We start from the raw sequence: 22,778 nt of genomic DNA, 5'->3' as shown, positions 1-22,778 counted from the left end.
GTAGAGGGAGATATGGCATTGGCACAGCCCCTGCTCGTGTTAGAACGATGGACAGATGCTTGAAGGCCGTCCATTGTTCTGAGACTGTGATCAACCCCCAGTATCAAGGTAGCCAGTCCAGCCAGCCCTCCACTCTAAACCTGGTACTGTTGAATGCCAGGTCTGTATCCAACAAACCCCAGGTGATCTACGACCTCATCCTGGAGGAGGATGCAGACCTGGCATGCATAACTGAGACCTGGATTAATGGGGAGGGGGGTCCTCCCCTGGCTCTCATCTGCCCGCCCGGTTATGCTGTCCAGCACCACGGTAGACTGGAGGGGCGGGGGGAAGTAGCCATTGTCTACAAATCCAACTTAGAGGTGACTAGGCGCTCCTTGGTGGTAAAGCCAGGTCTAGAGGCACTCCATGTGTCGATAGGGGCTAGGGATGGTATTGGGATTTTGCTGGGTTACTGCGCTCCCTGTGACCCAGCCACTTCCCTACCGGAGCTGGCCGACTTTGTCTCCGTGGCATTGTTGGGATCCCCGAGGCTTTTGGTCTTGGGTGATTTCAACGTGCATGCGGGGGCAGGACAGGGCCACCTCTTGAGTTCTTGGGAACCATGGCTTCCTTGAACATGTCCCAACATGTCATCGGCCCCATCCACGTAGGTGGCCATACGTTAGACCTGGGTTTTTCAACTATTTGGAGCGAGTGTGGTCTGGTGGTGACTGACCTTGTGTCGGTCCAGTTGTCATGGTCAGATCACCACCTAATAAAATGTAACCTCTCAAAGGCACCCCCCCCTCGCAGGGAGCAGGGACCTATTTCTATGGTCTGACCTCGAAGGCTACTGGATCCTGGTGAATTCCAGGAGGCCATGAGAGGTGTTTCGTGTGACCTGGCTAGCACTCCTGTCGAGGCTCTGGTTGACAGCTGGTCTAGCACTGCCACTATGGCTATAGACACGATCGCCCCTAAACGCCCTCTTTGTCTCAGAGCTCGGCCTGCGCCCTGGTTTAACCAGGAGCTCCAAGCGATGAAGCAACATAGAAGGCTAGAGCGTAGGTGGAGGAAGAACCCGACAGATTATAACTGGATTGCTGTCAGGGTCACAACTAACCTTTACCTGACTAAGGTAAAGGCTGCATGTAGATCTTTCTTCACTAACCGGATAAGCAAAGCGTCCAACCAGCAGGCGGAGTTATTCCGTACAGTGCACGACCTATCCGTAACTGGTTCAGGTGATAGGCCTCCCCTAGACCAGTTTGCAGCCTTTTTAAAATCTAAAGTGGAGGCCATCCAACGGGACCTCTCTCCGTTTTTAAAAACAGTGAGTCAAGCAGAGATGTCCAGCGCTTCGTCTTGCCCATTGACTTTTGATTCTTTTCAGCCTGTAACTCCTGACTCTGTCACCAGGGTGCTTGATCGCTGTCAAGCCACCTCCTCCTCCTTGGACCCTTGCTAATCAAAGCAGCCAGACCGATAACAACAGAATTGGCCACAGTAATAATAAATGAGTCTTTCCTTGAGGGCAGATTTCCATCTGCCCTCAAGGAGACACTCATTAGGCCCATAAGAAAGAAACCTAGTTTGGTGGCGGACGAAATTGGCAATTATAGGCCCGTCGCCAATGTTTCATGAGCAAAGTGGTCAAGAGAGGGTGGTGGCCGATCAGCTCCAGGCTCACCTGGACGAAACAGATGCCCTGGATCCATTTCAGTCAGGCTTCAGGCCACGCCACGGTACTGAGACGGCATTGGTCGCCCTGTACAATGACCTGTTGAGGGAGGCCGACAGGGGCAAAATCTCTCTGCTGGTCCTCCTCGACATCTCGGTGGCCTGGATGCAGGAGAACGGGCTAAGGCTGAACCCGGACAAGACGGAAGTTCTGAGGGTGGGTGCCCCCGTGGTAGGTGGCTTGGGTGACTCTCTCACATTTGGGGGGGGGCACCTTGGCTGTGAAGAGTGGGGTCCGCAGCCTGGGCATATATTTGGACCCGACACTCACCATGGAAACCCAGGTGGCGTCGGTAGTCCGCACCGCATTTTTCCATCTCTGGTGGATTGCCTGGCTGCGCCCCTATCTCGACACGGGGGTGCTCACTACCTTGGTGCATGCGCTCGTAATCTCCAGATTAGATCACTGTAACGCGCTCTATGTGGGGCTGCCTTTGAGGCTGACACGGAAACTTCAGGTGGTGCAGAATGCAGCAGCCAGGCTCCTTACAGGAGTGAGGAAATACCAACACATCTCTCCAACGCTGGCTGCATTGCATTGGCTGCCCATCTGTTTCCGTGTCAACTTCAAAGTTTTAATGCTTACTTATAAGGCCCTAAACAGTTTAGGACCTCGATATTTGGCAGAACGCCTCCTCCCACCAAGGTCTACCCAGATCACCCGCGTGAGTCAGGAGGTGAGGCTGAGGAGCCTGACGCCGAGAGAGGCCCGGAAGGAGAAAAAATGAAACCGGGCCTTCTCGGGGGTGGCTCCTCGCCTCTGGAACAATCTCCCTCTGGAGATTCGCGCGGCCCCCACTCTGGGCATCTTTAAAACCCAACTAAAAACATGGCTGTTTATCCAGGCCTTCCCTCCAGCCAATTCTTGATTTCTCTCTTAGTTTTCCTTCTTTATTTTACTGCTGTTGTTGTTCGATTATTATGTATTTGCCTATGTTATTATTATCTGATTTTATATTGGAAGCCGCCTAGAGTGGCCCGGTGGGCCAGATAGGCAGGGTATAAATCAAATCAAATCAAATCAAATCAAATCAAATCAAATCAAATCAAATCAAATCAAACCAAACCAAACCAAACCAAATCAATCAATCAATCAATAAATATACCCTATTAACCCCAGGTTGCCAAGAGTGTGAGAAGGGACAAAAAAACCCCGAAAGGAAGGAGAGTGAGCCGTCCCCTCAAACATCCATCACAGACGGTTATGAAACAGTCTATGCACTAATGCCAGCCATTGAGCAGTTAGATACACAAGAGAAAAACAGTGGGAAAATTATGGGAAAGGCAGAGGCACCAATAGAATAGGTTTTTCTAGTAACAGAGAGAGAGATAAAAGGAGGGATAGATTGGGGGGAGGTAGAACAGGAGGAGGAAAGAAAACGGAACTCTAAGCTAAAACTCTTAAAGCCTGGTTGTTTTTTCTTTGGGAGCTGCAGTCTGGATTAACTACAGACAATTACAGACAATTAACTCTTAGACTGTATATACAAACTTGACGTTACTTGATCGAGCTGGATTTGCAATTAAAGACTCTAGACCATCCATTCAGATTTGGATACGTACGTTGAGAATTGAATGGATTGAATGCCACCCCAATTAGCAAAGAGTGGAAATAACCTTTGAAGCTCTGTTATATTAAATTGTAAAATTGTAAAACTAGTAGCCTGTTTAGGCAGAAAATACTAGATTGTTCTGGAAGTGGCCCCTTGTCTTGTATTAGTGAACTTATAAACTGAATATAGAGCTGTGATAAGGTACTATTGATAACTATTGATGATAAGGTATTGCTGTTATACTGACTATAACTGAATAATTAAAAGGTGGGAAAGGCAGTGTAGCAGGTCAACAGAACTTTGGGGGACTGACTGAATAATTTGGGGGAAATTATTCATGATGAGCCTGCCAAATCTTTCTAAAACTGCCTAAAAAAACCCCAGCCTCTGCACCTTGATCTGGGGCCCCCAGTCCAGTACAGCAAAGATCTGTCGATACAATGCTATTTCAAGAAAAATTTCAGAAAGACCTTCAAGCAACGCTCCAGAAGATTCAAGAAACAATTGTATTGCACAAAGAGGAGACAACGAAAAATCGAGAAGAATCAAGAAGAAACTATGAAGAAGCCAAACTTAACCAACAGAAACTGGAAGAGAAAATGGATAAAATCAAAGAACAGATCTGCATGATGAATACGCAACTCCAAGATATCCAGCAAAACACTATAAAGAACCAACAAAGAATTGGAAACTAATGCAGATCATACAGAGAAGAGATTGCATGAATTGAAAAAAGAAAACCACAAACTTGTCCAGGCTAACAAAAATCTAACAGATTCAATCGCAGTAATGGAGATGGAAAGAGCTTCAAAATTCTTAGATTCCAAAACATACCAGAAGATAAACAGGAGGACTTACCAGAATTGATGGTAACCATTTTGGCACAGACACTGGGAACTGGAAAAGGAGAGTTGGAAAATGAGATAGACCAAATATATTGATTAAATTCAAGTTATGCCAGGAAGACTAGAATACCACGTGAAGTACACGTAAAGTTTGTGAAAAAATCGGTAAGAGATGAAATACTGCGAAGGACCAATGAAGACCTAATACAATACAGACAAAAGGAAATCATGGTATTGAAACAGATACCTTGGAGAATAAGAGAGGGGAGGAAACAATAACAATTTGTGACTACCAAACTGAATAGGAAAGGAATGAATTTTAGATAGCTGGTACCTGAGGGGATCCTGATCAACTGGAACTCAAGAAGATATAGGCTTGACTCCATCCATAAAGCAAGAGAATTCCTTGAAAAACATATAACCTTCTTCGAAGAAGAAGCACAGCGGCAAGGTATAAATGAAGAAGTAGAAAACAGAGAGAAAAAAACACCAGAAAAGAAGAGTGAACTAAGTGAAGAAGAGAGTCAGAAAAAAGATATTGAACAAGATCTGAACAAAATACAAAGAGAAAAAAGGAACACCAGGGCAACAAAACCTAAATACTGTACAAGTAAATAAAATGGAGAACCAAATTGGGATCTTCTCAGTGAACAACAATGGCCTGAATGTGCCAAGAAAAAGGAAACACATCTTTTCAAAACTACAAAAAACTAAAACAGATATACACTGTCTTCAAGAAACGCACATTAAACAGCAGCATTACAAATATTTGATTTACCCAAAGATTGGGAAATTCTACTACTCAGCTGCACAACAAAAGAAAAGAGGGATAGCTTTATATGTGAAAGAAAAGCTAAACTCTAAACATATCTATTCAGATCAAGAAGGGAGAATCTTAATGGTAGAAATAACAATAAACCAAAAAAAAAAAAAAGATTTTGATGATAGCAATATATGCACTTAATAGTAACCAAGAATAATTCTATCGTAAGCTATGTAAAACAATATTGGAAAAAGAATATCAAAATATTTGCATATTAAGAGACTTTAATGCAACTGTAGATGAGAGATTTGACTACAAAAGTGGTAAAAAGGGGAAAGGGGAAGGAAAAGACTTCCAAAAATTTTCTTTCAGATGGCAGAACTAGGATTACAGGATTACACATATAAAAAAAAATTAGACCAATATAATTATTGAATGTGGACTATAAAATCTTTGCAGTAATTATAGCGGAAAGATTGAAAAGAAGACTATCTGCCGGCCACAGCTCACTGTGTGAGGGAGAGGGGGACTGTGGTTGGGCTCCTGCGGGCTGCCAACCCCTTTCCAAGGGAGCTGGCTGAGTCTCCCTCTGTTTCTGCAGGACTGGGACCTGCTGCTCCTGGCTGCCTCACCTCCTCTCAACACCAGCCACCTGGCTCAGGGGGAGAGAGGGCGTTTAAGCCGGAGCTGCTCTTGGGACCCTACTGGACCAGCGTTCCTGCACTCAGGAGGGGCCGAAGACTATCTGCCGGCCACAGCTCACTTTGTGAGAGAGAGGGGGACTGTGGTTGGGCTCCTGCGGGCTGCCAACTCCTTTCCATGGGAGCTGGCTCAGTCTCCCTCTGCTTCTACAGGACTGGGACCTGCTGCCTGTATTGTGTGTTGAGCTTGCGAGACAAATTAGGGATTCTGTTGGTGTACCACCCACCCTGCTCTGTACCAACAGTCTCCCTGCCTGAGCTGACGGAGATAGTCTCTAACCTGGTGTTGAGGACTCCTAGGCTGTTGGTACTGGGGAACCTCAACATTCATGCTGTGACTGCCTTGACTGGGGCAGCTCAGGACGTCATGGCCACCACGACAACCATGGGGCTGTCTCCATGTGTCATCAGCCTGACACATGAGAAGGGCCATACCTTGGACCTGGTTTTCTCAACAGGACTGGAAGACGGTGGTTTGGATGTGGAGGGGCTGGTCAGTCCACTTCCTGGTCAAGTTTAGTCTATTAGCTTCTTCTTCCCTCTGGAAGGGTGGGGGATCCATTAAGACGATACGCCCTTGGAGAATAATGGATCCAGATGGCTTCCTGAATGCTCTGAGCAATTATCCGTCTGATATGGTTGGTGCTCCTGTCAAAGCTCAGGTCACCCTATGGAATAGGGAGATGACCCGGGCAGTTGACACAATTGTGCCTAATTTCCCTCTCCCTGCACGCAGAGCCCAGACAGCTCCTTGGTATACTTCTGAACTGAAGAGAGGGGGGAGATAGCTGGAGTGCAGGTGGAGGAAATCCCACTGGGTGTCTGATCAAACATGACTTAGAGCCCATTATTGGGCCTATTTTGTGGCAATACAACTGGCGAAATAGCAATATTTCTCCAGCCATATTGCTTCCTCAGAGTGTCATCCAGCAGAGCTGTTTTGGGTGGTCCAGGATCTTCCTCAACTGGGAAATCCAGTGGAGGTCCCAGACTGTTCATCAGTTCACTGAGATGAGTCTGCCATTCATTTTGAGGGGGAAATCGCTCAGATTCGCAGTGGGTTGGGTAACTGTTACTGCAGAATCAGAGGATGTGTTCAGTATGCTGTACTTAGGTGAAGTATTAATGGATGAGTTTCAATTGATGAGACCTGAGGATGTGGACAGGGTGCTTGGATCTGTCCGTTCTACCACCACTCCACTCGACCCTTGCCCATCTTGGGGGGGTTAGCACCTGGGCCCAGGAGGCCATGAACACCACTTTGAGAGAGGGAGTGGTCTCTACCAACTTGAAAGAGGCGGTAATTCATCCACTCCTTTAAATCCTAACTTGGACCCAAGGCTGGTTGTTAACTACCGACCAGTAGCGAACCTCCCTTATTTGGGGAAAGTGTTGGAGCGGGTTGTGGCTGGGCAACTCCAGGTGCTGCTGGATGAAACGGATTTTTCTGGATCAATTTCAATTGGATTTCAGGCCGGGTTTTGGTACAGAGACTGCCTTGGTCGCCCTGTATGATGACCTTTGCCGAGAGAGAGACAAGGGAAGTGTGACCCTGTTGATACTTCTGGACCTCTCAGCAGCTTTCAACACCATCGACCATGGTATCCATCTGGATAGGATGGCTGGGTTGGGAGTTGGGGGCACTGCTTTAGGGTGATTCTGCTCCTTCCTGGCTGACCATGTCCAGAGGGTGGTGCTTGGCCTCTTTTCCTTCAGATTTCTGAGATTAACTTCTGGATTTATTTTTACTTATAGGTACAAAGTGTACATTTCTACAGCCTTGCAAGACACATGGATAACACTCAACAAGCTAACTGTAGCCAGAATGAGCAAAAAACAAACATCACTGGAAAGCGTCTTTGCAAAGGGGGAAAGACCCAATGATGAGAGAGTAAAAGACAGACTGCCAAGAAAAACTGCATTTAAAAGTAAATATCCTACTTAAATTACGGCTTCATTGCAATGGACGATTCACATTCTCCAAGCCCACTTTGTATAATATGTGGTATGCAGCTACCCAATGGACCAATGAAACCATCAAAATTGCTTCGCCACATGGAGATCAAGCACCCTGCATTAAAAGACAAGCCTTTGCAGTTTTTCGAAAGAAAAAAGCCTGAACCTGAAGAACAGAAGCAATTATTGATGGCCATCACTTCATGAAATGTGCCTGCACTGAGAGCATCATTCTTAGTTGCTAAGTGCATTGCTAGAGCTAAGAAGCCCTTTATTATTGGTAAAGACTTGATCCTGCCTGCTGCTAAGGACATTTGCCGTGAACTTTTAGGAGAGGCTACAGTTCAAAAAGCGGTATGTGTTCCTCTTTCAGCTAGCACCATAACTAGACAAACTGATGAAATGGCAGGGGATACTGAGGCACAGTTAGAGAGAATTAAAGAGTCACCATGGTACACACTCCAGGTGAATGAGTCTATTGATGTTGACAACAAGGCAACAATGCTTGTTTTTGTGCGATATATTTTTCAGGACTATGTGCATGAGGATATGTTATGTGAAGTTTTGTTACCAACTAACACCACAGCTGCAGAACTATTTCAGTCTTTGAATGATTACATGTCAGGAAAACTGAACTGGTCATTTTGTGTAGGTATATGCACAGACGGAGCAGCTGCCATGACTGGACGGATTTCTGGATTCACTACTCAAGTCAAGGAGGTTGCTTCTGAATGTGAGTCTACACACAGTGTCATCCATAGAGAAATGCTGGCTAGCTGAAAAAATGCCACCTATACTTAACAAGGTTTTGCAGGATGTGATTTAAATGATCAACCACATTAAGGTGCATGCCCTTAACTCACGTCTGTTTGCACAGCTCTGTGAGGAGATGGATGCAGAGCACACACATCTTCTTTTATACACAGAAGTGAAATGACTTTCTAAAGGTAGATCTCTGGCCAGAATTTTTGAGTTACAAGAAGCACTCCAGAGATTTCTTACAGAAAAATAATCACCAATGACAGCACATTTCAGTGACACAGAATGGGTTGCAAAACTTGCTTACTTGTGTGGCATATTCAACCTGTTCAGCCAACTCAATCTGTCACTTCAGGGGAGAATGACAACTGTGTTTAAGTCAGTAGATAAAATAGCTGTATTCAAAACCAAACTAAAATTATAGGGGTGACAAGTAAACATTGGGATTTTTGATATGTTTCAAACAATAGCAGATGTTTTGAAAGGGACTGAGCCAGTACCTTCTTTCTCCCAACTGATACATGATCATCTTTCTCAGCTTTTGAAAGAGTTTGAGAATTACTTCCCAACAGCAAAAGACCCCAGAACTGGGAAGGAATGGATCCGTGACCCATTTGTGAACAAGTCAGGTGAATCAACTTTATTCGTGCTAGGATCAACTGCAAGAGATCGCAAATAACGGTGGCCTTAAAAGTATGTTTGAGAGAACTTCAAATCTCCATACTTTCTGGATCAAAGTAAAGGCAGAATATCCTGGAATTGCCACAAAAGCACTGAAAAGCTTGATTCCATTTCCAACATCCTATCTTTGCGAAGCAGGGTTTTCTGCTATGACTGCAACAAAAGCCTGCTTCACAAAGATAGGTTGTTGGGGGAACTTGGCTTAGACTCCCACTGTCTTGCAGGACTGGGTCTTGCTACTTCTGGCTGCTCCACCCCCTCCTCGACACCAGCCACCTTAGGGGGAGAAAGGGCTTTATAGCCACAGCTTGTGCCAGGGCCCTGCCAGGCCAACATTCCTGCTTTCACGGGAGTCACCATCATCTGCCACCCCACAGGCACTGGGTGAGAGACAGTGTAGCTGTGCTGCTGCCGGCTGCCAGCCTTCCTGGGGGAGCTTGGCTTGAACTCCCACTGTCTTGCAGGACTGGGCCCTTGCTACTTCTAACTGCTCCATCCCCTCCTCAACACCAGGCACCTGGCTCAGGGGGAGAAAAGGCTTTAGAAAGGGTTTTATTGTGAGGGAGGTGTTCCCTTCTCCCAGCTGTGTCCGCCTGGGTACTTGGTCCAGCACCAATGTGTGATGAACTTGTTTATGAAAGTTAAATAGTGATTTCCTTTATAGATACAAAGTTAGTCTGGAAAAATCCTTTTGATTTCTGTGTGAGTTAGAGCAGTGGTTCTTAACCTTTTTGAAAGAAACGCCCCCTTGAGCCATTGAGGAAGTTATCATTGCCCCCCCTCCCCGCGGTGATGATATCCTATTTATTTATTTATTTATTTATTTATTTACTTACTTACTTACTTACTTACTTACTTACTTATTTAAGACACTTAAATCCAATGACCCCTGAAAACAAAATTCAATTCCAGTAAAATGAAAAGCCCCCAAAAAGTAACATTTAATGGTTTAGTTGCAAGTGAATTTTAAGACGCAAAAAGAAATATAAAAAGGGCATAAAAACAAACCGCAATGCAGGAACTAAAAATTTCAAGATGAAAACTCTGAAACTAAATTAAGATTGGAGGAAAATATATATTCATGCACATTGTAAAAAGGCTGCAGCCATCTTCACAGGTTTGGCTTGCTCCAGTGCCCCCCACCTCCCCCTTCTGCTCTACCGCCCCCACGCCGCCCCTTTTCCTTCTAGTGCCTCCCTGAAAAATGAAATCGCCCCCTGGGGGGCATTATCGCCCACGTTAAGAACCACTGAGTTAGAGAGGTAAAATTTCCAAGGACGGTTTCTTTTGCAGTTTGCAAGCTCTGTGCAGCTCAATGTGACCTTTATCTTGTAAATAAGCAACTATCTTAGCCCAGAAGGAGCAAGGACATAACTCTTTATTTAAGATTCATGGGAAGGAGAAGAAAAAAAGAATTCCAGCATGAGAGGAGAGGAGTTTTTCCAGCACGGAGAGAGTTAGAAGATGGACGTCAGAAGAACTTTATTTTTGGAAAGGACAGTAAGACTGACTTCTACCTAATAGAATCTACAGTTTTGTTGAAAATGTAGTTTTACGGGAATTGGAGGGAAGGTCAGCCTTCCTCTAATTATAATAGTTAGTGGTTTGTTATTTTCATTTTTTATAGAGGAATTCTGTCTTTTGGTGATGGCTGGGGTTGGAAATAATTGATTATGGAAATATGTCTTCTTATACTTCCTTAAACAAATTTCTTTCTAATCTTTATATTTTTCTAATAAAATTATAAAAATGCTAAATGTCTGGAAGTTGGTTTCTTGGATAGACCATAAGCTACAATAGTTAATTGGCTTCTTTAGATTAATGTGCTCAATACGGCCACGTTTACTTAATGCTACCATTTGGGTCCTACATATTAAAGGGTGCTAGGAAGATTAGAATCCCTAGACTTCTTGTAAGTGCTTTTGTTCTTTTTTTAATCGGGTCAGACTTGGGAGAAAGAGTGCTCAGCTGCCCTAGGGTAAAATTAATGGACCCGGTTTTGCCTGATAAAGGAGCTGATCATTCCGGACCCTCTCTGTCCCGTGGTAAAGCAGTTTCTTAGGAAACTTGGCTTTTTATGACATGGTGTCAGCGTTGGATCTTAACCACGCACCTTGCTTAAGGTGCCAGTTAATTGCGCTGATAATTGTTTTAGCACATGGTGGTTGCGTTGGATCTTAACCACGCGCTTTGCTTAAGGGCTTAATAGCGCTGTTAATTGTTTTATGGAGGCAGACGGTGTTCGCATGTCTGCAGCGTGAAATCTGACTCATGTGCCTGGTAATTGTTTTATGACTGGAGAAACTCCTATGCAGAAAGGTTTAGGCCGATGCAAGGAGAGATTCTTCCAGTGGTTCAGTTGTTTAGCAGGAACAGTCATTTGCTGTTCTAAATTGTAAGCTCTAGTCATCAAGGTGACAGAGTGGAATTTTTTGTTGTTGTTTGCTTTAAGTAGCTGGAGTCTATAAGAAGCCAAACAGGAAATAGAAAAAAAAAATCTAAATATAGTTTAAAATTTTCCAACCTTAAACCAGTTCAACAGCTAGTTATTCCAAAGGAGTACACAGAGAAAATTCTGCAGATTGCCCACAACAGTCCAAGCAGTGGCCATCTTGGAATACAAAAGACTTTGAGCAGAATTTCTCAGCATTTCTACTGGTCCGATATTACCGAAACTGTCAAGGATTATGTTAGTTCCTGTGATTATTGTCAGCAAACAGGGGGCCAGACCGACAGCACGAAGGCTGAAATGCAGCTCATGGAAATTCCAGACCAGGTGTTTCAGTATCTGCAAATGGACATATTAGCACCTTTTGTGCCTACCAAGTCTAAAAAGAAATACATAATCTCATTCATCTGTCAAGCTAGCAGATGGATTGAGGCCTATGCGATCAGCAACCTTTCAGCACAAACTATTGCACGTATTTTGGTGGACTTGTGTTCTCGCATAGGTGTACCTTCTCAAATCATCTGTGATCAAGCTGGTGCTTTTAAAAGTGAACTGATGAGCAAGATTTGTGAAATAAGTGGAATTAAACTTAATTATAGTGTCTCACATCATCCAGAATCTCATGGAATGGTGGAGAGAGGTCAACAAACTTTGCTGAGGATGATTAAAACTTTAGTTCAAGAATATGGGAACATTTGGGATGAACTGTTGCCTTTTGTTTTGTTTGCATACCGCAGTGCACCCCATGCTTCTCTTGGGGTTTTTTCTCCAAGTGAGGTGGTCTTTGGGAAAAACCTACAAGGACCTTTAGATTTACTGAGGTCGGATTGGGAAGGTGTGGTTAGAAGCAGTACAATTCCAGTCACTGATTTTGTTAGGAATCTGCAAGAAAAACTCTTAGCTCTACAAGAATTGGCTAGAGACAATTTGTTAGATGCTCAAGCAAAACAGAAGTTCTATCATGATAAGAAAGCTCGTCACCGAGAATTTGCAGTGGGTGATTTGGTACTTGTGCTGAACCCGCTCAGACCTTCTAAGTTGGAAGTTGTCTGGGAAGGTCCAGGTGAAATTGTACAAAGAGTGGGAAATGTCAATTATCTTGTCAAAATGTTGAATTCTACCAAGAAACCTGTAATGTATCATGTCAATAGTTTGAAGTTGTATAGAGACAGATCAGCAATGGTTTTTCAATGTCATGTTGCATGTTTTCAACCTGAAAATGAACCTGTTGATATGTTGGCTGAATTGAAAAATGTGGGTACTTGGTCTGATAACATTGTCTTAACAGGTACCACCGATCAGAAAGAAAAGCTTTACCAAATTCTAGAGAAGTACCAAAAGGTTTTCTCAGACCAAGCTGGTTACACCAATCTGATCAGTCACGAAATTAATACAGAGGCTAGCCCACCAATACGGTCAAGTCCATACCGAGCAATTGGAAATTATGCTACCCAAATTGAAGAACAGATACAAAAGATGTTATCTTTGGGGGTGATTGAAGAATCATTTTCCCCGTGGGCTTCACCAGTGGTTCTGGTCCCTAAAAAGAACGCGCTAGGCGAAATTCTTGATGAAGTGAGATTTTGTGTTGATTACAGGAAGTTAAATAGTGTCACCGTTTCAGATCCATACCCATTACCTAGAATGGATGGCTTAATTGAGCGCCTTTCATAGGCTAAGTTTATCAGCATAACTGATCTTAAAAATGCATATTGGCAACTCGATTTAGCCGAGGAATCTCGGGATAAGACTGCTTTTATCACTCACGTGGGAACTTTTCGTGTCCGACGTTTACCATTTGGGCTAAAGAATGCAGGCGCTTCATTCCAGAGAATGATAGACAAACTGTTACAGGGGTTACCATTTGCTAGTGCTTATCTTGATGATGTGGCAATTTTCAGTTCTGATTTTGACTCTCATATGGCTCACATTGAAACAGTTTTGTCAAGGATCTATCAAGCAGGACTGACAGTCAAAGCAAGTAAATGTCAGTGGATGCAAGGAAAAGTCATGTATTTAGGTCATTTGATTGGGCAAGGAGAAATTCAACCCCTGCAAACTAAAATACAAGCTATTCATGATTGGCCTATTCCAAAAACTAAGAAACAAGTTCGTTCTTAGGTCTGATTGGCTATTACAGGAAATTCATTCCCAATTTTAGTCATTTAGCTACACCTTTGAGCTAACTAAGAAAAGACAGCCTGTCAAGGTGAAGTGGACACCAGAATGTCAAAGTGCTTCTGATGCCTTAAAGGCCAAAGCTATCGATGCACCTATTCTAAAATCACCTGATTTAACAAACCATTCATTTTACAGACGGATGCTTCAGAACTAGGCCTCGGAGCCGTATTGTTACAGCAAGGGGAAGATGGGAACCTTTATCCTATCTCATACTTCTCCAGAAAACTCCTAGAACGAGAAAGACATTACGCAGTACCGGAGAAGGAGGCACTTTCTGTGTTCTGGGCGCTAAATCTGTTAAGACCTTACTTATGGGGGCGTAAATTTACTCTCCAAACCGATCACCGAGCTTTGGTTTGGTTGCAGAAGATAAAATGATGACCTACTGAGAGAGGCCGACAGGGGCAAAAAATATCTCCTGGTCCTCCTCGATATCTCAGCTGCCTTTGATACCGTTGTGAAGGAGTCATAGGGGAGAGTGTCCCTGAAGATAAAGGCAAGGAGGAACGGGGAAAATTGGAGAGCGAGTGAGGACAAGAGGACCAGATAGTGAATATGACTATGGATGGAAAAAGATAAAAGGGTGGGAAGTTTGAAGTAAGCTTAGTGGAAGAAGATGGCGGACCGGTAGCAGTTGGTAATATTGCTCTCCACCATTCTGGTCTGTGCTTTTCTTTGTTACCTTCCCTCCCCTTTGATGCTTTATGATCTATCCTGCTCTGTTGTCTTGCGGTGGTTTGAGCTTCGGAGGTCAAGCAGAGAGACAGTGTGCAGGCACTTTAATCCAAAGTCTGAGCAGCGGAGGGAGAGAGGCGAGCCGTGGTGAGTGCTGGGAGCCAGCACTAGAGATTGAGCTGAGGGAGTTGCTGCTGCAAAAGAACGGCTGGGCCAGGAGGAGAAACAGTTGGGGGGGGCGAGAGCCTGGAGCGTCAGAAGATCCCACCTGGAGGTGAATCCGGGGGGACACAACAGAACTCCGGTGATGTCAACAGGACCCAATGCGGAGGGCTCAACGAGCCGCCGGGAGATCTGCAAGTGCCGGGAGAACTACAAGCGCAGAATGTTTTCTGCGGGGTGTGTGGAGCAGGGAGTTAGACAGAGGGGTGCCGCATGTTGTTGGATCCTGCCAGCTGCTCCCTCATATATTGCTATGCTGAAAATTCTATCTGGAGCCACCACCACCACCACCCATTTTACTATCTACGGGGACCAGCGAGGTTTTTGGAACTACCTGCCTGGACTGGAAAACACCAACAGTAGTGCCATTTTACCTTCCAGCTCTCTTAGCTACTGTTGCCTGTGCTGCTTCCACTATCTCTCCCAGCTCTTCACTGCTGCTGTCTGCGCTGCTCTCATTTTTCACGACAGAGGCATTCTACAGCTATAAAATCAGCCCCGCAAGTATTCCAACATGAAGGAACAGGACAGTGAGTGGGGGGGGGGGAAATTGGGCTAAATTTTTTCCTCTCCTTCCCTTATTGATATTATTTTATTTTACTTTATTTTATTTATCTAGTTATTGTATGTTATATTATTGAGTTTATAGATTATATTATTGTTTTATATTATTTAAGGTATATTCAATTTTTTTATGTTATTGTAGGTTAATTTATTGCTGAATTTGCTTTTGTTCTCTTAGACTACCTGATTATAAATTATGTCTTTTTATCTGAACTATCTGCACTTTAAGTTATTTCTGTTAATTATATGGAGTGGAAGGCTTGCCCTCCCAGGGAGGGGCCACTGAACATCCATGTGATTACGGGTAGAGGGAGATATGGCACTGGCAGGACCCCTACTCGTGTCAGAAGAACAGTGAGCAGATGTTTGAAAGCTGTCCACTGTTCTGGGACCCTGACCAACTGTCAGGACCGAAGTAAACAGATTAGCCGACCCTCCACTCTAAAACTGGTGCTGTTGAATGCCAGGTCTGTATCCAATAAATGCCAGATTATTTACGATCTTATTCTGGAGGAGGATGCAAACCTGGCGTGCATAACCGAAACCTGGATAGGCGGGGAGGGGGTCCTCCTCTTGCCCTTGCCTGTCCCCCCAGGTATGTGATCCAACACCAGGGTAAACTGGAGAGACGGGGGGAATGGCCATTATATATAAAAACACCCTGGAGATTACTAGGCACTCTGAGGTGGTGAAGCTGGGTCTGGAGACCCTCCACATGTTGATAGGGGCCAGGGATGATATTGGATTTTGCTGGGCTACCGTGCTCCCTGCCACCCAGCCATCTCCCTACCAGAGCTGGTGAGTTTCGGCTCCGTGGCTCTGTTGCTGTCCCCAAAGCTTTTGGTCTTGGGGGACTTCAACATCCATGCAGAGGCTGAGGTATCTGGCCCAGCTCTTGAGTTCTTGGAAACCATGACTTCCTTAAACATGTCCCAACATGTTAATGGCCGCACCCACGTGGGTGGCTATATGCTAGACATGGTTTTTTCCACCAACTGGAGTGTGATCTGATGGTGACCAACCTTGTGTTGATCCCCTTGTCATGGTGGGATCACCACCTAATAAAATGTAACCTCAAAATGGCCCTCCCACCTCACAGGGAGCAAGGACCTATTTTAATGGTCCGCCCTCGAAGGTTACTGGATCCAGCAGGATTCCAGGATGTCATGAGAGGGATACCGGCAGATCTCGCTGGCGCTCCTGTCGAGGCTCTGGTAGATGGTTGGACTACGGCCACCACTAGGGCTGTTGACATAATCGCTCCTAAACGCCCTCTCCAATGCAGAGTTCGTCCAGCGCCCCGGTTTAGCCAGGAGCTACGAGCAATGAAGCAAATTAGGAGAAGGCTAGAGATCAAGTGGAGGAAGACAGAGTATAATAGAGAAGCTGTTAGGGCCGCAACTAACCTTTATCTGGCCAAGATAAGGGCTGCTAGTCAAGCTCACCTCGCTGACCGGATAAGCAAGGCTTCAAATCAGCAAGCGGAAATTTTCCATATAGTTCACAACCTATCCGGAATTGGTCGGGGCGAAGGGCCTCCCCCTAGTATCTCCCCTGACCAATTTGCAGCATTTTTAAAATCTAAAGTGGAGGCCATCCGCCGGGAGCTTTCTCCTTATTTAGCTACAGTGGATCGAGCAGAGATGTCCAGCGCTCTGCCTTGCCCGATGAGTCTTGACCATTTTCAGCCTGTGAAGCTTGACACTGTGGACAAGGTGCTAGTTTGCTGTTGGTTTCCCCTGCCCTCAAGGAGACACTCATTAGGCCCATTCGAAAGAAACTTAACTTGGCGATGGATAATACTGGCAATTATAGGCCCGTCGCCAATGTTTCTTTCATGAGTAAAGTGGTTGAGACGGTGGTGGCCGATCAGCTTCAGGCGCACTTGGATGAAACAAATGCCCTGGACCCATTTCAGTCGGGGTTCAGGCCGCACCATGGTATAGAAATGGCATTGGTCACCCTGTTAAATGACCTCTTGAGGGAGGGTGACAGGGGAAAAACTTCTCTGCTGGTCCTCCTCAATATCTCAGCCACCTTTGATACCGTCGACCACAGTATTCTCCTGAGAAGGGTCTGTGAGCTGGGAATCTGTGGTCAGGCACTGGCTTGGCTCCAGTCCTTCCTGGGGGTCCATCCTCAGAGTTCAGCTTGGGGAGCATGAGTCGGCCCCGTGGAGCCTCAATTGTGGGGTTCTGCAGGGTTCGATCATCTCCCCAATGCTATTTAACATCTATATGAGGTCGCTGGGTGAGGTCATCAGGGGGCGTGGAACACCGTGCCATCAATATGCCAATGACACGCTCTACATCTCCTTCTTGCCAACTACAGTGGATGCCGTTCTGTACCTGCAGCACTGCCTGGGGTCTGTACTGCAATGGATGCAAGAAAATGGGCTGAGGCTCAAGACAGAGGTCCTGAGGGAGGTGCGCAGCTTGGGGGTCTATCTGGACCAAGCGCTTGCCATGGAATCCCAGGTAGCGTCAGTGGTCCGCACCGCTTATTTCCATCTCTGGCAGATAGCCTAGCTTCACCCCTATCTAGATGTTGGGTCACTCACCACTCTGGTCCATGCGCTCGTAATCTCGAGATTAGACCACTGTAATGCTCTCTACATGGGGCTGCCTTTGAGATCTATGCAGAAACTCCAGATGGTGCAGAATGATTTTGTTTTTTGTGCTTTCTCCCATCTGGATCATTGGTGGATTTTTTTAGTAACATACTGTTATGATTTTAAACTGTATTTGCTATATATGATGTTAGCCACCCAGAGTAGTTGGTATGACTAGATGGGCAGGCTATAAATGTAATAAATAAAATAAAGAACGTGAGGGTGCAAAAGGGGTGGAGCAAGAGTTATCCATTTGGGAGGAAAGTATAAGTACTCAGGGGGAACATCAATTCGAGGTAGAGCTGGAGCTGTGGAAAAGGAAGGAGGAGATAGAGAGGCTGAGGGAGTATGAGAGGGTGAAGACACAAGAGCTACTGAGAAACTTTCCTAACCTAAGATTAGGAGGACTGCTCCCAGACCCTGTGCCCAAAGAGAGTGGGGAGATGAAATATGAGACTCTTGAATGGTCTGTAGTGGTTTTCCCCAAGAACAAGGGATGCAGATGACAGGTAATACAACCAGATGCGTGGTATAATACTCTTCCGTTGGAAGGTGACTAGGCGAGGCATCCATGCTGTGGCACCATTTGCGCAGTACAGAGCGTGCCTCTGTGGAAACCGACAGATGCTGAGAGATTTGGCCCAGCACCCCTCTAAGTCCGGCTGATGGAAGACCTGATTATGTGATGGACAATTACGGCTTGTTGCCTGAGTTGAGTTTTTTGACCCTATTATGAACAACGTTGATCTCCCTGTTGTTAATAAAGATAAAGTTGTTAAGGTTAAGAAAACGTCTCCTGTGATATTTCCTGCGCAAAAAATCTGGCTTCCTGTAACTTGAGCCCATAGTTGTATGTCCTGCTCTCTGGGATGATCAAGAACTGATCCTGACCCTCCTCTGTATAACAGCCTTTCAAGTATTTGAAAAGTCCTATCTTATCTCCTCACATATAGAGTTCCTTCTTTCCTCCTAGAGCTTGGTTTCCAGCCCCCTGATGACCATTGTTGCCCTCCTCTAAATTTGTTCCAATTTGTCAACATCCTTCTTGAAGTATGGTGTCCAGAACTAGACACAGTACTCAAGGTGAGTCCTAACCAGTGCCAAATAGAGAAGAACTAGTCTATCTGGAGACTATACTTCTGTTAATGCATCAAAAAATAGCATTTTTTTTGTAGCCACATCACACCGTTGGCTCATATTCATCTTGTGATCTATGACAATTCCAAGATCCTTCTAGCTCCCAGCACTACTGTGCCAGGTATCTCCCATCTTGTAACTGTGTGCTTGGTTTCTTTTTCCTAGGTGCAGTACAGTGGGGTCTTGACTTACGAACGGCCCGAGTTACGAACATTTTGACTTATGAACCACTCTCATAGGAAAATACTGACTTGACTTACGTACTTAGATTTGAGTTATGAACTGAAAAAACCCACGTGGGAGGCAGGGAAAGTGCAAAATTTGAACTTTCAGTTAACTGTTGGCCAGTGAAAAGGGTGCCTGTCTGCTTCCTCATTCCTCCCAGCGTTTAGAGAGTGGATTGGGAGACAGTCTTCAGACTGCCTGGACTGTATTTTCCCTGCCTTCCCTGAACCTTTCTTGACCTAAGAAAAAAAGAAACAAAATATCCCCCTCTAGTGGTCGAAAGCGGAATAGCAGCTTCCCATTAGTTTCTATGGACGGAAAAGAGCAGATACGGATCAAATGGTTTTCAATGCATTCCTATGGAAAATGCAGATTTGACCTGCGAACTTTTTGACTTGAGAACCACCTTCCAATACGAATTAAGTTCTCAAGTCAAGACCCCACTGTATGTTGCACTTATCCCTGTTGAATGTCATTCTTTTTAGTTTCAGCTTAGTGCTGAAACCTATCTATATCATTTTGAATTTTGTTTGTCTTCCAGGGTATTAGCTATGCCACCCAATTCTGTTATCTGCAAATTTGATTAGCATTCCCTGTATCTCCTAATCCAGGTTATTAATAAAAATGTTGAAGAGCACTGGGCCCAGGACTAAGCGCTGGGGTACCCCACTTGTTACCTCATCTCAGTTTGAGAAGGAGCCATTAATCATCTTCACCCTCTAGATATGACTCAGTAGCCAACTGTGTATCCACAGTTGCTTTATCCAGCCCACTCCTAGTTAGTTCACCCATCAGAATATAATGGGACACTTTGCAAAGATATTGTATGCATACAGCACTCCCTCTGTCTATCAGGGACGTTACCCAATCAAAAACTAAGATCAGATTAGTCAGGCAAGATTTGTTCTTGACAAATCTGTATTGGTTTCTGATTATTTCTCCATTTTTTTCTAGGTACTTGCATAGTGACTGCTTTATAATCTGTTGCAGAATTTTCCATGGGATCAGTGTCAGGTTGATCTGAATTTCCCAGGTTCCACTATTTCTTCTCTTTGTATTTCGCTATGTGCATACCTGAAGAATGCTTTTTTGTTGCTTTTAGTATCTAGTGAACTTCTGTTCATTCTCAGCTTTTGCCCTCCTAATGTCATTCCTGCATTTCCTTGCTACTTGTCTGTACTATTCCTTTGTGGCCTGGCCTTTTTTCCACTTCCTATACCTGTCCCTCTTCTTCATGTTCTCCCTGAGCCTTTTGTGAAGCCACACTGGCCTTTTTTTTTGCTGTCTCCAATCTTTTCTTTGCTTGAGCCTTTAGTATTTCCCTACTACACATGCAAAATCTTTTTCACTGCATTTATTTTACAGCTTCTTACAGCTAGGTGCAAAACAGGGCCAGGATCAGGGATGAGCAACATCTGTTAGACCCCGTCAAAACCCAGCACCTCAAGGTTGCTCATATCAACATTAGCTGCTGAGCAACCACTGCTCAAGAATACCCAGGCCAGAGTAGTAGGCATGGACTCTGCTAGGTTCCTCCATATCTGTGCCAGGCACAACTCCTCATCCCCCACCTCTACCAATTGAAGATGCAACTGGAAAAAGGCCACTTGCACACCCACAAAAGTGGCTGAGTGGTTGTTTCAAACTGCTACCTGCCCTCTTCCAAGCACAAATGCTAGTGTTAGGTCTGTTTCTTTGCCTAGAAGAAAAGCACAGCCCAGTAAACCGGAAAGGATGGTAGCTACTCCTGCATGCTTTCTTTCACTCTAAGCAATATGGCAAGGGGGATATATAGGACTCTCTTATCTGCGGAATTATTATTTGCTGATTCAGGCATCCATAGCCTGAACACATTAAAAATAGTAAAAGAAAAATCCTAGTTCACGTTATAAGTTAATCTTTAAGGTGCTTCATAGCTTTTGACTTTTCGTTTGTTTGATTCTCCTTTGGATTTTGCCGGACTAAAAATATATTTCTGAAGATGAAGTTACCAGAACTGACCACTAAACGGAACCAGAGACCATGCGAGGTACAGCTTTCGTTATTAAACTAGGTAAAAAGGTAAAGTCCAGTCGTGTTGGACTCTAGTCCAATTTCGTCCTACTGCACTTATTTATATAAACTTATGGATATCCCACTATGTATTTGACTAGCGCCCTCAAACTGTAGTCAACGTTAATAAGCAACGTTTCTAACCCCTAATCAGTCAAATCACAAACCACATCCTCCTGAAACGACACAAAGCAGTTTCACCGGAGGCAGGAGGGCAGCCGAAAGAGTTCACCGGAGGCCCCTCTCCTTTCCAAGCAGCCCCGCAGAAAGAAGGGGCCCAATCCTCCCAGCTCGCCTCATTTCTTCACATGCTCTCAAGCTGCACGCTACTTCTCCTAAGCAAGACCCAAGATCGGGCCCTATCTCCCCCCCCCCCCCGATTATATCAGCACGGGGCTGAAAAGCCAGCGAGCTGCTGTTCGTCAGAAGACAGCAGGGGCGTCTGCTTGCTTGCCGGGGGAGGGGGGGCAGGCACTCCGCTTGGGAGACCCAAGAAAACCTCCCAAAGGCAAAGGACAGGCGAAGCCTCCGAAACAGCCGCAGTCTCCTCTCCGGCGGCGTCTTCTCCCTCTCTCCCCCCCTTCTCGCCCTCCCTCCCCCAAAACAATCACCCCGCCATAACCTTGAAGCAGCCCCAGTGCAGGGGAATTCCGGAAGACCACCCTCAAGCCCACGCCCACAAACTGTCTGCTAAGAACCGAGTGCTTTTTCTTTTCCCTGCCAAAGAGCGCCCACATATGGGACCCTCACGGTCTTCTTGCCCGTCCCTACGACCCCCCTTCCCAAGCGCCCGCACGCCAAACTCCGGGGACTGAGCCTCAACGGCTCCCGTAGGTGTCCAGCCGCCTCAGCAGCTCCTATTTCTCCTCTTCCCCCTCCGCGCGCAAACCAAGCCACCCCTTAACGAAGCGCCGCGCTTCGACTCACCGCTTTTAGGCGCCGACACCACGCGGGCGGGGGAGGGGGAGGAGCTAGGGGAAAGAGAGGCGGGCGCTCCCGTGACGTACAAAGAAAAGCGGGAGGAGGAGGAGCAACACCTTTCCCAGCTCCGTACCTTGTCATTCAACCCAGAATGGGAGGGGGGGAAGAGCTGTCCAGACAAGAGCTGGGAGCCTTAGGGTGACAATGAGACGGTGGAGTGCCAAAGGAAGCTTTTGAACTTCTGCCTTTCTCGAAGCAGCAGCAGGAATAGTTCATCATTACACATCGTCGTTCCTAACTCAGCTGTGAAATCCCGCACTGATGCTCTGCAGGATAGCTAGGCACAGCCAATCAGATTTATAAAAACAGTGACTGATATAGCAGATACAAGATTTAACCAAAAAAAAAAACACCCACCCCTAAGTATCTGTTAAATATCGACACAATCTGTACGCTGTTCCTAATATTACTGAGGGGGGTGTTTTTTTGTAGCTCTGATGGTGTGGTTTCTGGCATCTGCAACTGCTTATAGTACTTTGTTAAATTTCTTGATATTCTGTCCAAAGCCCCAATGACTACAGGTACCACTGAAATGTGTTTCATCCCCAGGCAAGATGTTTTGATTGCCACGTCTCTGTATTTTGTTAGTTTTTCCAATTCATTATTTTCAACTTTGACATCCCCTGGAATTTCAATTTCAGTGAGCCAGACATTCCTTCATTCTTTTATTATTATTATTATTATTATTATTATTATTATTA

General features: G+C 45.3%; 1 protein-coding gene across 5 annotated transcripts in view; it reads right to left on the bottom strand.

Annotated features, from left to right (window-relative positions):
- IMMP2L (inner mitochondrial membrane peptidase subunit 2) overlaps positions 1 to 22,144 on the bottom strand; it is a 659,819-nt gene extending 637,675 nt beyond the window's left edge. For 4 of the 5 annotated variants that reach the window (XM_073000504.2, XM_073000506.2, XM_073000505.2 and 1 more), the window contains exon 1: positions 22,024 to 22,144. The gene's annotated coding sequence lies outside the window, so the exon portion shown is untranslated. The remainder of the gene's footprint in view (positions 1 to 22,023) is intronic. The other variant, XM_078376834.1, reaches the window with a different exon arrangement.
- Positions 22,145 to 22,778: the final 634 nt, after the last annotated feature.

This window comes from Pogona vitticeps, chromosome 5, assembly GCF_051106095.1.
Source record: "Pogona vitticeps strain Pit_001003342236 chromosome 5, PviZW2.1, whole genome shotgun sequence".
Classification (NCBI taxonomy): domain Eukaryota; kingdom Metazoa; phylum Chordata; class Lepidosauria; order Squamata; family Agamidae; genus Pogona; species Pogona vitticeps.
Note: the sequence above shows the minus strand (reverse complement) of the source record. Positions and strands in the feature narration are given on the sequence as shown.